Source organism: Zalophus californianus, chromosome 4 (assembly GCF_009762305.2).
Source record: "Zalophus californianus isolate mZalCal1 chromosome 4, mZalCal1.pri.v2, whole genome shotgun sequence".
In the NCBI taxonomy this organism is placed as follows: Eukaryota; Metazoa; Chordata; class Mammalia; order Carnivora; family Otariidae; genus Zalophus; species Zalophus californianus.
In genome coordinates this window covers 114,517,534-114,535,241 of record NC_045598.1, presented here as the reverse complement: position 1 = coordinate 114,535,241, position 17,708 = coordinate 114,517,534, and positions in this window count along the sequence as shown.

Below are 17,708 nucleotides of genomic sequence, written 5' to 3'. Positions count from 1 at the left end.
TCATTTGTGAGTGGGACTGATTTCTCTCAACTGTCCCAAGGGGTCCACCACCCCATATAAACACAGACACACAGAGGCAGGAAGCTACTTTCCTTTACTGCAAAGAACAAGTTCTGCCTGAGGTCACACCAGATTGAATTGTTTTATGTATGCCATCTATTTCAGCAGTCTTCATTTTAGAACTTGTCAAAATCATGAATTTTTTTTTTAAGTTTTGCTGTATCAAATCTGGTGCAAACCATCCTGCTCTCCGACAGGCTTTTCTCAAATCCATGGCACCATGTTGACATCATTCAGCTTCACCCAACATTCTAGAAATGTCAATGTGTTGTCAGTTTTGTAAGAGGCTTTATAAACCAATTGGGGAAACAACACTAGTCCATAAGAATTTTTAGGAACTCTGCAACAGAGGCCTTTACTCACTCAACCCCCTGCCTTCCTGACTCAGTGCCCCATTCTGCACCCACCTCAGTGCCCAAGTCCTTGAGCCAGTGAAATGCATTTCCAATCAAATCTGCCCCTCTCTCCTCCACCACTACACATCATAAATGTGGGTTACAAATTATGTCCTTGAATTTCTCCTTTGGCGACTACAGTAGTAATGTGGTTATTTCTACTAATAAAAGCAACAGCCATTATTTATTGCTTATTAACTAAGCACTTTGCATAGTTTGAGGACTTGTAACCTCATATTAATAGTTATACTAATGAAATATATCATTTATAAAATACCAGCCTGATACAGATATTTGACCCATGGTATATTTTTGGACCCACGAAAACATTTTATGAAGTAGGTAAACTGTCATCCTGATTTTATAGATTAAAAAATATCACCACCACCACCACCACCAGAAAACCTCTCTGCCCATTTCCTGCAGTCACACACTGAGTAGAGCTGAGGTTCAGAACCCAGGCCCCTGTAGCTCCAAAAGCCTCTCCTGACTCTCCCTCTATTCTTGTAGTTTATGGTTTGGGGCACTCCATCTTGTTCTTAGGCTTCTTGTTCCTTCTTGCCCTCTTTGTCTTCCCTGAGCATACTGGTGATCCAGAAATTTTAGCTCTGCTCAAAACCACTGGGGTCTGGTTCATGGTCAGCAGGCCACCAAGGGGCCAGGTCAGAGAGCATAGGCATAACACATACATACATAAACATACATCCTCAGTTTTAAGAGAGAAGATAAACAATAGAGACTTTGAAACTGGAATTATATTTTGTAACTGTTTCTAATGATATATCATCATCACTTACAAAAAACAATTATAAAAAGTTTAACCAATACAAATTACTATTTCAAAAATAAAAGTATTATTGGATTATATGGAATATTGAATAAAAACTCATGTTGATTTGTTTGCAGCCCCCCACCTTCAGCACACACACCTCACTCTCACTCAGGCCCACCTTCAAGACACTGAGTGATGTCTGTTGTCTACACTGATCCTATTATCAGCACCTAAAGAAAAGGTCTAAAGCAAAGAATAGGGCGGGAACCCTCCCCAGAATTTATCTGACTCTGGTGTGAGCAGTTGTGATGGCTCCAATTCACAAAGAAAATTCAGCAGGCCATACCTTGTTCTCCTGGTGCAAAAGATCAGGGGGCTGTGGTGGGAGTGACCTTTCCAGGCAGGTCACTTGGGCTGAGATTCTCTCCCCTAAAGTCCTCAGATGAGCAAGGTCCAGCAGAAGGGAAATTAGAGTTGAGGCGGGGGTCAGAGAGGGGAGGAGTCCAGGGTCCCAGAACCATGGGCAGACATCAGGAGGTGAGATGAGCTACGGCTGGGAGTCCTGGATGGGGTGCATGCAGCACTGTGTGTCTGCCCCTTAGTAGTGGCATAGGGGGCGGCCACCACAATGGGAGACTTCTCCTGAGCCCCAAGTTCCTAGGTCAGGGGACCCAGGTAGCAAGAAGGAAATGCAGAAAGGCTCCTGGCAACACAATTTCAAATTTGGCCTGGGACAAGTCCTACACAGAAGAAGAGACCAGAAACGAACCTTAGCTCTCATTTTTCCCTGGAGCTGTTAAGAAAACAAACAAGTAATAAATGTGAGTCTTTTCCATGAGACTTAGAGCATGTTCATAGTACAGCCCCTGAGAAACTTTTCTCTTTTTATTTTTTTGATAACTTATATTGAATTTTAAAAGAGTGATTGCTTTTACAGGAAACCCCACACAAGACATGGCCTAAACAGTTAGACTTTATGTGTCAATTTGGCTGTTAGAGCCCTCAGCTATTCAAATGCTCATCTAAGTGCTGCCGGAAGGCACATTGCATGTGTGATTAAAGTCTATAATTAGTTGACCATAAGTAAGGGAAATTCTTTTAGGTAATCTAAGTAGGCCTGATTTGATCAGTTGAAAGACTCAAACTGAGTCTTCCCTAAGGAAGAAGAAATTCCAGCTTGGTCTGAAGCTTCACCCTGAGCCAAGAGTCCCAGCCTGTACTCCTATGAATTTCAGACTAACCTGGTCAGTCTGACAATCATGGAAGCTAATTTCTTGCAATAAATCTCTTAATACATTTATCTCCTACTGGTTCTGTTTCTCTGGCTGAACCCTGATGGCACTACAGGTACTAACTGGGTATAGGACAGGGATACCTCTTTCCTGAGGCTGGACACCAGAAATGAGGCACTGGAGGTGTGTCAAAGTAAAGTCCAGGTTAAAAAGAGCAGGAAGTCCAAACTGGAGAAAAATCACAACAGACTAGGCAAGGGTTGAGAGCTTTCACGTAGAATCAAAACAAGGGAGTCCTTACAAAGCAAAAAAGGCTGAGATCGAGAATAGGAGGACAGTGGTTTAGATCTAGAATAATTCTAGACCCAGCCTGGCACTGGGGTTGGTGAATAAGGCACTGACCCTAGGCACAAAACTTAAAGGGGGGTGCCAAAATCTCAGTCATCAAGATAAATAATATATATGTATTTTTAAGATTTTATTTATTTATTTGACAGAGAGACACAGCAAGAGAGGGAATACAAGCAGGGGGAGTGGGAGAAGGAGAAGCACGCTTCCCGCTGAGCAGGGAGCCCAATGTGGGGCTTTATCCCAGGACCCTGAGATCATGACCTGAGCTGAAGGCAGACACTTAATGACTGAGCCACCCAAGCACCCCAAGATAAATAATATTTTAATACAATATTTTTAAAATCAAAATTAATGCAAAAAAATCCATGATGAACAAAATATAAAAATTTTAAATCAAGACAGGATCAGAAAGATCAAAATGTATTCAGTGGCTGAACTGTATGTACAGTGGTCTCTGAAACCTCATTTCTCTGATTTGATGGGCTTGGTTGCTGGTCCCACAGGATTTCGGGGAAGCTGAAGAAGGTCTTACTCAAGATTGTGGTTCAAAGACAAGAGAGTAGATAGATACCAAAAGTAAGTGGTGACCTAGAAAAACTGCTGAAATTACAGTCAAAAAGCACATTCAAACTGAGGTCATAATCAACCACCTTGATAAACAGTGGGCCAAAGGGGTGGATCTGGAGGGGAGATGAGGGTAGGGAACTCAGTGGGAAAAACAGTACAGGAAAGAGAGAGGCTGGGGCACCATAAAACTGACAGTTGAACAGCACATAATGAAAAGCCTCCCTTTGTAACACATTATGAGGAAGCATTTTGGAAACTAGTTAGAAACAGGAATATACTATTTGACCGTGACTTGTTTGAAAGTTAACTGAGGGGATGCTTGGGTGGCTCAGTAGATTAAGAGTCTGCCTTAGGCTCAGGTCATGATCCCAGGATCCTGGAGTCCAGCCCCTATCTGGCACCCTACTCAGCAGGGAGTCTGCTTTTCTCTCTCTGCCCCTCCCCCCTGCTTGTGCTCTCTTTCTTTCTCTCTCTTTTTCTCAAATAAATAAATAAAATCTTAAAAAAAAAAAAGTTAACTGAGTCCACATCAAGGTCAGTTAGAATAGTCAAAGAAACTTCCCAGAGCTAAGGAGAGGTATTCACATGTTGCATTTTTCCTTCTTTATTCTCTTCATTTCACAAGGATGAAACATTAATGTTGAATATCTGCATAGCTGCACTTTGTTATTGTGATGTATTAAGAACCATCCAAATACAAAATGTGATATAAGCAAGAGGAAGAACTGATCAGGGAGAGATGTTAGGTCCACATGCCAGACACACACACACACATAGACATGTAACATCACCTGATCTGAAAAAGAATTTTGTTACACGGCTTATTTAAAATTAGTACAGAAATATCTTCTCTAATGCACAGAGCTTTATTTATTTAATGGGGCAAAGGCTATAACATTTATTTTTATGACTTTTTATTATTACTGTATTTATTTTATTACTAGAAAATGTAACAAATGTAATGTGTAATCATATAAGAATGTCATTTTATATCAGTTATATTCATTTTGGATAATAAAATCTTAACAAGTAGAAGCCCATGCTATCCATAGGGACGTGACAGGTTTTGCCCTAAATTTATTTCCTTCAGAAAGTACTTCATATAACCAAAACATGTGAACCTCATAGCAATTTGTGCCTACATAATATTGTTTTTAGTTAAAAACCAAATTTTCAGTAAGATTTCTAAGTAACAATAACTATATAATATATAAGCATTTGGCTGGAAACAATCAATTCCATACAACTATTATTAGAATGTAGGCAGCCCTTACAATAATAGACCAAATTATTACCCTAATTAATACATAAACCACATGGCCAAGTTGTGAGAGGCCAGGCAGTCACAAGCTCACCAGGAGGATATGTGGTAGACCTAAAAGGCAAGTTGAGTCAAAGACATTCAGGTTCAGGTGCAGGCTCTGCTCTTTATGAGTATCCAATCTGCCCGCCTTAACTTCTCTGAGCCCATTTCCCATATGCAGAATGGGAAGAGTTAAATTAGCTTCCTTGGGTTAGTCTAATGATGATATAAGATAAAATGTCACTGGTTTAAGATCTGACACTTGTAATAATGTTTGTTTCTGCCCTTTGCTGACTGAAGAAAGTGGTAGAGGAAAGCATTTCCTTCATTTCTGATGAGGAATGAATGAGGGCTAAAATATGTAAGCCCTGCATTTCTAAACTTGAAACGCTGGAATTCTGAGAAATTAGTCATGGTGCTCAGGGCAGCAGCTGTCTGATGTCGTGAAGTCCTCTGAGGAGAGGCTTGCTCACAGGGTGTTCAAAAAACCCCAGAGCCTCATTACCCAGCATGCTTTGGACTGTTGTCCTGGCTTATCCACATTAAAGCGCAGAATGACACTAATGATTTTCATCAGGTGTAGCCAAGATGCAGAGTGCACAGAGCCTTGGGCTCCTAATAAATTAGCTATTTCTAAGGGCATAAAACATTCCATTCATGCCTAATAATATTTTGTGTTAATGATTTTTATCACTATTTAATACCCTTTAAATATTATCACTGTTTTTATGAAATGTTTGAATCATGTGATTGAATCTGAATCAAGCAATTAGGGTCAGACCCATTCCAAATAAACTTTCTGAGAGGCCATCTCTATGAGAAATTTAGACTGAAATAATGACAATTATTTTTATATAATAACACAATAAGCATTTGCTAATAAGTATTTAAGAACATTACCATGTAATTTTTTCCCTAGAAAATCAGAACCGGTTTTGAATGTAAACTGATTTACTTCGTTTTTGGATACAAGAGCTTTGACTCAAGTTTTTCTTCTTCAGCTCCTTCCCACTGTTACGTGAGTATAATTTACATAAGTGTAATTTAAAATTTCTTTGAAGTGCTGAAGCAACCAACAGAGTTGACAAGTGTTGACAAGTTTGTTGAATCAATCCTAGTATAGATTGGCATATGCAGTACTCGAAAAACAATTATTGTATTAATTAATTCACACAGTAAGGGGCTGTGTAAGAGGAGACACTGAGTGGGGAAGTAAACCAAGGGTTTTGCAGAGACCAGCAATTTCATTCCAATCTGTGTGACCCAGAGAACTCCCTTTCCTTCTCTAAACCTCAACTCCCTTATCTGTAAATGAGGCACTATTACTAACTCCACATGTTGTCACAGGGATTACACTTTATTATGCACCTAAATGACTCAGCATCATATTGTAATAACTATAGTCTCCTTGCCTCTGCAGGCAGATACAGAAAAATAGTACAATGGTCAAATTTGGTGAGTTATATTCCAATACTGCTGTAGAAGAGAATAGGGGAGGGACATATCATGACAGTGCACTGGATTTTCCTTCATCGCAGCATTAGTCAAAAAGGTACTAGTTGCAAAAATTATCATCCAGCTAAGCTAGTTAGGCAAAAGGATGGGGGTGGAGGTGGGGGGGTAGGAGAGTGGGGGAGGGAGGAGAGGTTCCTGGAATTTTCCAAAAACCTTAGGAAAGGTAGGTACAGAGCAGGCCCAGGGCAACTGGAATTAGGGATTATGTTGTCACCAGGAGTCTTTGTCCAGCTTTTATTTGCTTCTCTGTATGTTGATTTCATTCTCTTTTCCACATGGCCAGTCATGAATATGAAAAGGAGAAAAAACAGAATGAACTCTGGGGTGTTGGACTGGAAGGAAATGGAAGTATTATAACAGTATGACAGGATTTTTAAATAGATATTTAAGTATACAAATGTACTTTGTGTTATGTGTGTATTATGCCTGTATGTGTGTGTATGTGTGAGTACATATGTGTGTCTGTGTGTACATGTGTGTATATGAATGTGTCTGTGTCTGTTGCCTGTGTTTTCTTTATTCATCAAGATAGCCTAGAAGCAATGACATTCCAGTAGCAATTAGCACATCTAGCACCTAGATCTTGGTTGTGATGACATTAAAAGGAAACAATCCTTCTTGGAGAGATAGGGCTGGGACTGGGAAAGCACCAGACGAGCTTAAAATCTTATTGTACCAGAAAGTAAGGAAATGCTAAAAACAAAAGAAAAACAAACAAAAAAACAAAAAGTGGGAATGTATCAAAAGGACCCAAGGACAGCTGAAGTGACTACTATTGGCCAAATGCTGCATAGAGTATAAACAAACAATTATTGCCAAAACTTGGAAGCAACCAAGATGTCCTTTAGTGGGTGAGGGGATAAACAAACAGTGATACATCCAGACAATGGAGTAGCATTCAGTGCTAAAAAGAAATGAGCTATCAAGTCATAAAATGACATGAAAGAGACTTCAATGCATATTTCTAAATAAAAGAAGCCAGTCTGAAAAGGCTACCTACTTTATGATTCCAACTATATGATGTTCTAGAAAAGGCAAAACTATGAAGGCAGTGAAACAATTAGTGTTTGCCAAGAATTAGGGAGAGAGGGAGGGATGAATAGACAGCACAGAGGATTTTTAGGCCAGTGACACCATTCTGTATGATACTATAATGGTAGATACATGTCATTAAAAATTTGTCCAAACCTGTGGAATGTATAACACCAAGAGTGAACCCTAATTTAAACTATGGATTTGGGATCATAATGATGTGCCAGTGATGATTTATTATAATTGTAATTATAATTATATATTTATTATAATCATCAATAATAATAAATGCACAACTCCGGTGGGGATGTTGATAATGGGAGAAGCTATGCATGTGTGGGGCAGAGGGTATGTGGGAAATCTCTGTACCTTCCACTCAGTTTTGCTGTGAGCCTAAAACTGCTCTGAAAAATAAAGTCTTAAAAACAAAAGAACAGTAGGGGTGCCTGGGTGGCTCAGTGGGTTAAGTGACCCACTCTTGATTTCACCTCAGGCCATGATCTCAGGGTCCTGGGATTAAGCCCTGTGTTGGGACCTGCACTCAGCATGGAGTCTGCTTGTCCCTCTCCCTCTGCTCCTCCTCCTGCTCTCTCTCTCTCAAATAAATAAATAAAATCCTAAAAAAAAACAAAAGAATAATAATAGAATCATTTATAACTTGTTGAATTAGATAAAAAGTCATAAGATCATACAGATATTAATAAATACATTTAAAAAAGAAATAGTTGTTCCTTACAGTAGAATGCCAACTAATAAATGTAGAAGTAATGAAACAGGCATGTCACCATTTTGAAACATCACAGTAATAACCATGTCAGGCAACAATCAACAGTGGATTTTATTTATATTTTTTAAAGATTTTATTTATTTATTTGACAGAGAGAGACACAGTGGGAGAGGGAGAAGCAGGCTTCCCTCCGAGCAGGGAACCCGATGCGGGGCTCCATCCCAGGACCCTGAGATCATGACCTGAGCCGAAGGCAGATCCTTAAGGACTGAGCCACCCAGGTGCCCCCATCAGTGAATTTTAAAACTAGTAGATCATCACAATGAAGAAAAAGATATGTACACAGTCTTACATTATCTCCTCACAAATTACATATTAATTACAAAGAGGAAAATAGGCATCTCACAGTGCAGAAATCTACCAACACCTTATTAACCAAGTGATCAACCATTGAGTGTTTTAGAAAGTGATAGACTGAGGACACAGCATCCTCTTTCTAGCATTTCTAGAAAAAAATGCATGCCCTGAATCTAAACATGAGGGACAAATCCAAATTGAAAGAAATTCTGTAGAATAAATGTCCTGTTCTCTTCAAAAATGTCAAGGTCATGAAAGACAAAGACTGAGAAATTGTTCCAGATTAAGGAGAATAAATAGCCATGACAATTTAATAAAATGTGTACTACTTGATTGGATCCTGGACTTGGGGATATAGCTATAAATGATATTATTGAGACAATTACCAAAATTTGAATATGGTATGTGGATTGGATAATAGTTTTTTTTTTTTTATCAATGGTAACTTACCTATTTGGAGAACTGTACTGTAGTTGCATGTATGTAGAAAATATTTACAAAAGCATTTAAAGGTAAAGAGACACAGATTCTGCAGTTCAAATCTCCAACTTTCCAGAAACATATATGTACTAGTATTATATATTTATATAAATATATACACATATATGTATGTATATAGAGAGGTGCAAAGCAAATATGGCATATGTAAACAATTAGTAAATCTAAGTGAAAAGTACACAGGAATTCTTGTATTATACTTGCATCTTTTCTTTAAGTTTAAAATGTCAAAATAAAAAAGTTATACTAATAATAATTTTAAATATTTACTTGATTATCCTTCTGTAATCTATAGGGAAATCTACAGGTAAATTTTATTATGACTTGTCCAAAACAAATCCTTCAGGTTCTGTGAACACTGCCCTGTTATATATGTGCTATTGACTTGCTTTCCTTGGGACAGTATCAATTTGGGACACTATCAAGACTCAAGACAGGTTATTGCTTTTTTCCAATATTAGAATAATAATATCCATACCTAGTAAAAATTACAACAGCAAAGAAAAGAATGAAAAGTAAAAATGTTCTTCCCCCAACCCATTCCACTACCTAGGAAAAACAGTATTAATAGTTTCTTGGATATCTTGGCTCCAGCTTTCAAATGTTAAAGATATATATCTTATATTATATATATAATATATGAACAATTTTCAATATATATAATGACCAATTATATATAATGAACAATTATATATAATGTGTACATAATTCTTCTTTATTTTTTGAATATTTGTATATACAATTTTTTAAGTTGGTATTTACCATTCTGAAGATAGAGGAAATTTGCCATGGAGGAGGGGCTAAGAAAGTAGAGGTTATCCTTTCTTGTTTATGAGAACCCCAAGCTAACAGAATTAAAGAATTTTCAAAATGTCACACAGCTAGTAAATGCCAGAACAGAAACTCTGCATTCTTCAAGTTATTTATTTATGTTCTCATTATCATTAACAGGTGAACATTAAACCATGTAAACCCCTCAAACTGGCAGATAGTCAGTTGATGACAACATTAATGCTTTAAGTTGTTTTTTTCTTTCAAGTTCCTTTGTGGTCCAAAGTATACATTTACAAAGGTGCTGCTCCATCAATATCTTTTTTGAACATACACACATATGTAGCCTGAAAAATGAATATATAAATATAAAAACACAGGAGTGCCTGGGTGGCTCAGTCGGTTAAGTGGCTGCCTTCAGCTTGGATCATGATCCCAGGGTCCTGGGATCGAACCCACATCAGGCTCCTTGCTCAGCGGAGAGCCTGCTTCTCCCTCTCCCTCTGCTTGCCTTTTGCTCCCCCTGCTTGTGCTATCTCTCTCTGTGTGTCAAATAAAGAAATAAGATCTTAAAAATATGTATAAAAACACAAAACACATATGCACATAAATATATGCATTTAAATGCATTTAAATATGTGCAATAAAAATACATTTAAATGCATGTTCCATGCAGAAAACATTCATTCTTTTAATAATTTTAATATATTTTATTTTTCTCCCCATTTATATGACAAACTCTGAATTCCCCAGAATGTTCTGGGTTTACCTCTTACCACCCCACCCCCACCCCCAACCATCATGAGTGCCATGAAGAAAGAACTGACCCAACATTTCCCAAGGACTAACTTTTCCCAGTTATGTCCCTGCCATTTGGAGTCACATGCAGCTGCTCTGGAGCACAAATCTTCCAGAAGCGATGCTCTCCTGTCCCCTTTCATCATCCCCTGGAGACAGTCAATATCAAGATGAACACAATGACAATACAATTAAATAAACAAAATATGCCTCAAGATTGGATAAAAATATTAATTAACAGCAAATAAGAATCATCCCTGGCTGGATATGATATCTTAATCATGCTCCATTGTAAATTATATGTCTTTTGATGAAATAATTAAATGCTTGCATTTCAAATAGTTCTATCTTTACTAGCTAAAGTTCTTTAAAATAAGCTTACTTAATATAATTTCTCCTCATATCAAAATACTCAAGAAAAATTTCTTATAATAATGTCCTTTCTTCCTACCACCCTCTGTACCAAACAACAGGAAGATGTTAAATATTTTAATTATGAACATTGTTGTTTCCTTCCATATCTTTTTTTCCCCTAATGGTTCAGCCTAGTTTAAATTCTAGATAATCTAGATTTCTTTCCTAGTTTCTTTTTTACTTTCTTTCCTTATTTTTAACTGACTGTTTTTGCACTCAGCAACTTCTTGGCACAACTTTTTCTACCAACAACAACCAGCTCCCCATATCCCTGAATTCCATGTAACTGTACTGTGTGTGTTTATGTTCTAGACCAAGAAGCTGCTAGGAAGGTTGTGCACAAAAAATGAGTTAGCAAAAGCTGTTCTTAATCTGCCTCAGGAAGCCCTAATAATGGTGGAGAGCTCAGGTATCTGGATATCTACTCACAACTGGAGGCAGAGCTGCCTGATCCTGTGAGGGTCTTCTCCCCTCTAACGAGATAAAATTTTGCTCCCAGGGCTAAATGAATGTGCTCTAAAAAGCTTATTCATTTAATGGTTCAATTTCATATTGTTTCTTCAACAGTGGTAAATATTAGGGAAAATTTTTGAGATTAACACCAGCATGGAATTCTACCATGAACACTATTCTACAGTTCGATGCTGTATACAGGCTGATCAAATCTGTCAGTTAGGAAGATCTGGAGAAATCCAAACCACATCCTCACACTCAAGCCTGTTTTGTTAACTTACCTAGAGGATAATTGTACAAGAGAAATTATCCAGCACTATATTTTTTCAGTTTAAGTGGAAGCATGCTAATGCTTAGAATGCCACCCATTTCAGAGAGTTGTTTTGGTAAGAATTCATCTTAAGTCTTCTTCAGTCATCTTGGCTAATTGGCTGTGGTGCTATCTATCATGTTAAGGCTGTTGTCCCAGGCTGGACTGTCTAGAAGCTGAAACTAAAATGAGATTGGCTTGCAGGGTATTAGATATCAAACCTTTTGAGGGGCGAGGAATGGAGAAGGATGCAGGATTGGGCAAAAGTAGAAGTCCTTCTACTCTCTAGCCCAGCAAAGCCTCCACCTATCCCACACGGATCCCTAAAGGACATGCGCCCCTAAGAGTTGTCCTGAGATGGGCCAAAACAGCCAATCTCTTCCCCCCACATTGTCACTGAAAACAAGCACCCCAAAATGTTACACAGGAGATCTCTAAAACCTATTCATCTTTCATTACAGAAACTTTATACTCATTGAGAAATAATTACCCACTCCCCCCTCACCCAATCCTTGGCAACCACCATTCTACGTTCTACCTCTATGAGTCTGACTATTTCATATAAGTAAAGCCATGTAGTATTTGTCTCTCTAAGATAGCTTATTTTGCTTAGCATAATGAACTTAACCAAGGAGACAAAAGACTTGTACTCTGAAAAGTCTAAAACACTGATGAACAAATTAAAGCAGACATGAATAAATGGAAAGATATTCCCATGTACATGGATTGGAAAAATTAATATTGTTAAATATCCGTACTACCCTAAGCCATCTATAGATTCAGTGCAATGCTAATCAAAATCCCAATGGAATTTTTTTACAGAAATAGAAAAACAATCTTAAAATTCATTTGGAACTACAAGAGACCCTGAATAACTAAAGTTACCTCAAACAAGAAGAACAAAGCCAGAGGAATCACACTTTCTGATCTCAAAATATATTACAAAGCTATGATAATTAAAACATGCTAGTACTGGCATAAAGACAGACATATAGACCAATGAAACAGAATAGAAAGCCCAAACAATAGAGAAAGGATAGTCTCTTCAACAAATGCTGTTGGGTAAATTGGAAATCTACATGCAAAAAAAAAAGTGAAATTAGAACCTTATCTTACACTATACACAAAAATTAACACAAAATGGACCAAAAACTTAAATATAAGACCTGAAACTATAAAACTCCTTGAAGAAAATATAGGGGGAAAACTTCTTGACATTGGTCTTGGCAGTGATTTTTTTGGGTTTGACACCAAAAGCAAAGACAACAAAACCAAAAATAGACAATTAGAACTGCATCAAACAAAAAGCTTCTATATAACAAAATAAACCATCAGTAAAGTGAAAAAATGGAATGGCATAAAATATTTGCAAACTATCTGTCTGGTAAGGGGTCAATATCCAAAATATATAAAAAACTCATATAACTCAATAGCATAAAAAATGACCTGATTAAAAAATGATAAAAAGACTTATCTATTTCTCCAAAGAAAACATACAAATGGCCAACAGGTATATGAAAAGATACTCAACATCACAAATCATCAGGGAACTGCAGATCAAAACCACTATGAGATATCACCTCATCACTTGTTAGGATGACTATTATCCAAAAGACAAGAAATAACAATTGTTGGCAAGGATGTAGAGAAAAAGGAATCCTTATGCACACTTTGTTGGGAATGGTACAGCCACTAGGGCAAACAGTATGGAAAATTAAAAACTGAACTATTATATGATCCAGCAAACTCACTATAGGGGAATTAATCCAGAAGAATTGAAATCAAGAATTCAAAGAGATATATGTCCTTGTGTTCATTAGAGCATTATTCATAGTAGCCAAGATATGGAAACAATCCAAATAAATATCAACAGATGATTGAACCAATGATATGTGGCATATGCACACAATGGAATATTATTCACCCTTTAAAAGGACCACTGACGTGTATGACAACATGGGTGGCCATATGGTAAGAATGTGGACAAGGATAAAGAAATTACTGGTTGGGGGTGAGTGATTGGATAAGATGTCCTAAACATTCCTTCTCACTCTAAAATTCTATGTTGCTCTCTTTTCTGGTCATAAAGGGCACAGCAGTGTCACCAAAACAAAATGTAGCATGAAGGTAGACAATAAGAACACCACAATATCTCTCTGGAAGCAGTACCATTCTGAGGAATTATTTATTCACAAACAGAAAATAAGGCATAAATCCTTCATTGTGATGCATTGCTATGGTTCTGTCTAATTTCCTGTTAACCAACAATCTTTCTATGTTCCTTGAAAGGTTTCTATACTTTTTCACTTCTACTAATTTTAGAATAAATCCACGTGAGAATACTTGAAGGAAATACATAATTTAACAGATCTCTTTAATGTGCAGAGATCTTAAGTAGATTAATAGCTGATTTTTCAACATAAAACAATACATAATTATGATTCAGTATGATTGAGGAGACATTTTCCAACAACAAAAGACAAATATGTTTGGGTTCTAAGTAAGACATCTAAACTAGCATTTGGAAATAAAATAAAATCTTAAAAGGAGGGGCGCCTGGGTGGCTCAGTTGGTTAAGCAACTGCCTTTGGCTCAGGTCATAACCCTGGAGTCCCAGGACAGAGTCCCACATCAGGCTCCCTGCTCGGTGGGCAGTCTGCTTCTCCCTCGAACCCTACTCCCTCTTGTGCTCTCTCACTCTCGCTCTCAAATAAATAAATAAAATAAAATCTTTAAAAAAAAAACCCTAGCATTTGGGAATACAGTCCTAGCATCTAATTGCTTTGTTTGCTTACTTTTTTTATGTAAGTACTATCAAAATAAGTCCTTTTGTTTTGGTTTTGGAGCCATAGTATGAGAATACTGTCACTGTGTTACCTCTGTTTTAGAGAGGTCTTCAAAATTTAATGTTCTGCTTAGGATTCAGAAAAATAACTAATTAGTATACAATGGAAAGAGATAAAAACAGGTGTGCTAATATGTTTGTTATTCAGAAATTACTAGGAAGACAATTATATTTCTGGCACAAAAATGGGGACAAAAAAGTTAAAATAATTAGAATGGTAAGTGAGTTAAAAGGGGACCTCTTTGGACTTCTGGCATTGAACCAATAATTTCAGATTAAGAAAGCTCTATTGTGATGTTCTGTCTATGAACTCAAGATCAATATAACTACAAGAAAAATTCTTTATACCTTTCCTTTGCCTCTTCTTCACTGTCTCACATCAGTGAGTTGGAAACAAAAGTTTCTGAGTTAAGAAAGGCAATGAGCTCTTGGCCACTGCCCATACCATATTTGTTAGGTAGAACAAAGTTGTTTTCCTTGGATGAGGACCATGTAGGATGTCTAAAAAGATCTCCTACTAAAGCTCTAGAAGACATTTGTAATCTAAAAGCCCTGAGGACAATGGCAACCTAAGAGGCTCTGGTAGGAGGCAAAGCCCGAAAGACACATTCCTAAGACTCAAAAATTATAGTGCTGCCTTCTCACATCTAGAGTTAGCCACATCTTAAAATGAGGAAATCTCTGAACCAAAATCTATGGTTTCCAGTCAATAACCATTTCCTAAGCTTACCCAAACCCATCATGCAGTCTATTATACAGCTTGAGAGGGAAGTGAGTGGGGGTCATATTTGGGCAAGAAAACAAATGTCTGTCTCTGTTAGCTTTAAAGATGGTCTTGAAACATGGCCTCTTGAGTGGAAGCTTTTAGAAAACCTTTAACAAATAATTAATATACTTTTTAAACAATTCTTCTGCAAGTCAATGAGAACATGGTAATTATTTTGATCACTCCCAACAGATTATGTTGATTGGGAATGATTGTGCTTCTCTTTGGTTATATAGAGAACAAAAACAAAACTCAGAATTCCAAATTACCCTTAAGTAAAACCAGCAAGAACACCGACAGTATGTGCACCATGCACACACTGTGCTAGACTCAAGTGCTTCACAAATGTAGTTACACTCTCCCTGGTTGGATAGAGTGGGAAGTAAAATGTTTTCTCTTCACAAAGAACAGGATCACCATGCTGCAACTTTATCTAGAAAAGTTGAGCTTGCCTACCCCTGGATATTAGTAAATGAATAACTATGAAACACCAATGGCAAATTGATACATCTTTATGGGATTTGGAAAATATTTGCAACTGATTTAAAAGAAAAAAACCTTGAATATGGCTCTAATTTCTGAATATTCTCTCTGTTGACAGGAGAATTGTCTTTTAAAGTACAAACTCCACTACATCAGTTTAAGGGTCCTAGAAAACAGTAATCAGAGCAAGAATCAACAAATCAATGGGTCAGATTAGGTAAATAAAAAACAAACATTAATGTATGCTGTAACTTGGTACATGGTAAAGGAAACAAATGGCTGTATTAATAAATGTATAGTGTTGAAACAATTGGTTAATTTTTGGAAAAGACAAAGTTGGAGTCTTACTTCCCACAACATATAATAAACTCTAGCTATAAATCAATACTGTTTTTTTAACATTGTAAATGTTTTTATAATATCATAAAGGATTAGTAAAAATTTTGACTATTTATTCAGGAAGGAGAGAATTATTTATTTTTCTTTTTTTTATGTTATGTTAATCACCATACATTACATCATTAGTTTTTGATGTAGTGTTCCATGATTCATTCTTTGAATATAACACCTAGTGCTCCATGCAGAATGCGCCCTCTTTAATACCCATCACCAGGCTAACTCATCCTCCCACCCCCCTCCCCTCTAGAACCCTCAGTTGGTTTTTCAGAGTCCATCCTCTCTCATGGTTCGTCTCCCCCTCTGATTTTCTCCCCTTCATTCTTCCCCTCTTGCTATTTTCTTCTTTTCTTTTTTTTTTACCATATAATGTATTATTTGTTTCAGAGGTACAGATCTGTGATTCAACAGTCTGGCACAATTCACAGCACTAACCATAGCAAATAACCTCCCCAATGTCTATTACCCAGCCACCCCATCCTTCCCACACTCCCACCACTCCAGCAGCCCTCAGTTTGTTTCCTGAGATTAAGAATTCCTCATATCAATGAGATCATATGATACCATGTCTTTCTCTGATTGACTTATTTCACTCAGCATAACACCCTCCAGTTCCATCCACGTCATTCTTTTGATGGTTGCATAATATTCCATTGTATATATATACCACATCTTATCCATTCATTTGTCAATGGACATCTTGGCTCTTTCCACAGTTTGGCTATTGTGGACATTGCTGCTATAAACATCGGGGTGCACGTACCCCTTCAGATCCCTACATTTGTATCTTTGGGGTAAATACCCAGGAGTGCAATTGCTGGATCTTATGATAGCTCTATTTTCAACTTTTTGTGGAGCCTCCATACTGTTTTCCAGAGTGGCTGCACCAGCTTGCATTCTCCCCAACAGTGTAGGAAGGTTCCCTTTTCTCTGCATCCCCGCCAACATCCATCATTTCCTGACTTGTTAATTTTAGCCATTCTGACTGGTGTGAGGTGGTATCTCATTGAGGTTTTGATTTGGATTTCCCTGATGCCAAGTGATATTGAGCACATTTTCATGTGTCTGTTGGCCATTTGGCTGTTTTCTTTGATAAATGTCTCTTCATGCCTTCTGCCCATTTCTTGATTGGATCACTTGTTCCTTGGGTGTTGAGTTTAAGAAGTTCTTTATAGATTTTGGATACTAGCCTTTATCTGATATGTCATCTGCAAATGTCTACCATTCTGTTGGTTGTCTTTTGATTTGTTCACTGTTTCTTTTGCTGGGCAAAAGCTTTTTATCTTGATGAATTCCCAATAGTTCATTTTTGCCCTTGCTTCCCTTGCCTTTGGTGATGTTTCTAGGAAGAATTTGCTGTGGCTGAGGTCGAAGAGGTTGCTGCCTGTGTTCTCTTTTAGGATTTTGATGGACTCCTGTCTCACATTTGGGTCTTTCATCCATTTTGAGTCTATTTTTGTGTGTGGTTTAAGGAAATGGTCCAGTTTCATTCTTCTGCATGTGGCTGTCCAATTTTCCCAACACCATTTGTTGAAGAGACTGTCATTTTTCCATTGGATATTCTTTCCTGCTTTGTCGAAGGTGAGTTGACCATAGAGTTGAGGGTCCATTTCTAGGCTTTCTATTCTGCTCCATTAATCTGTGTCTGTTTTTGTGCCAACCA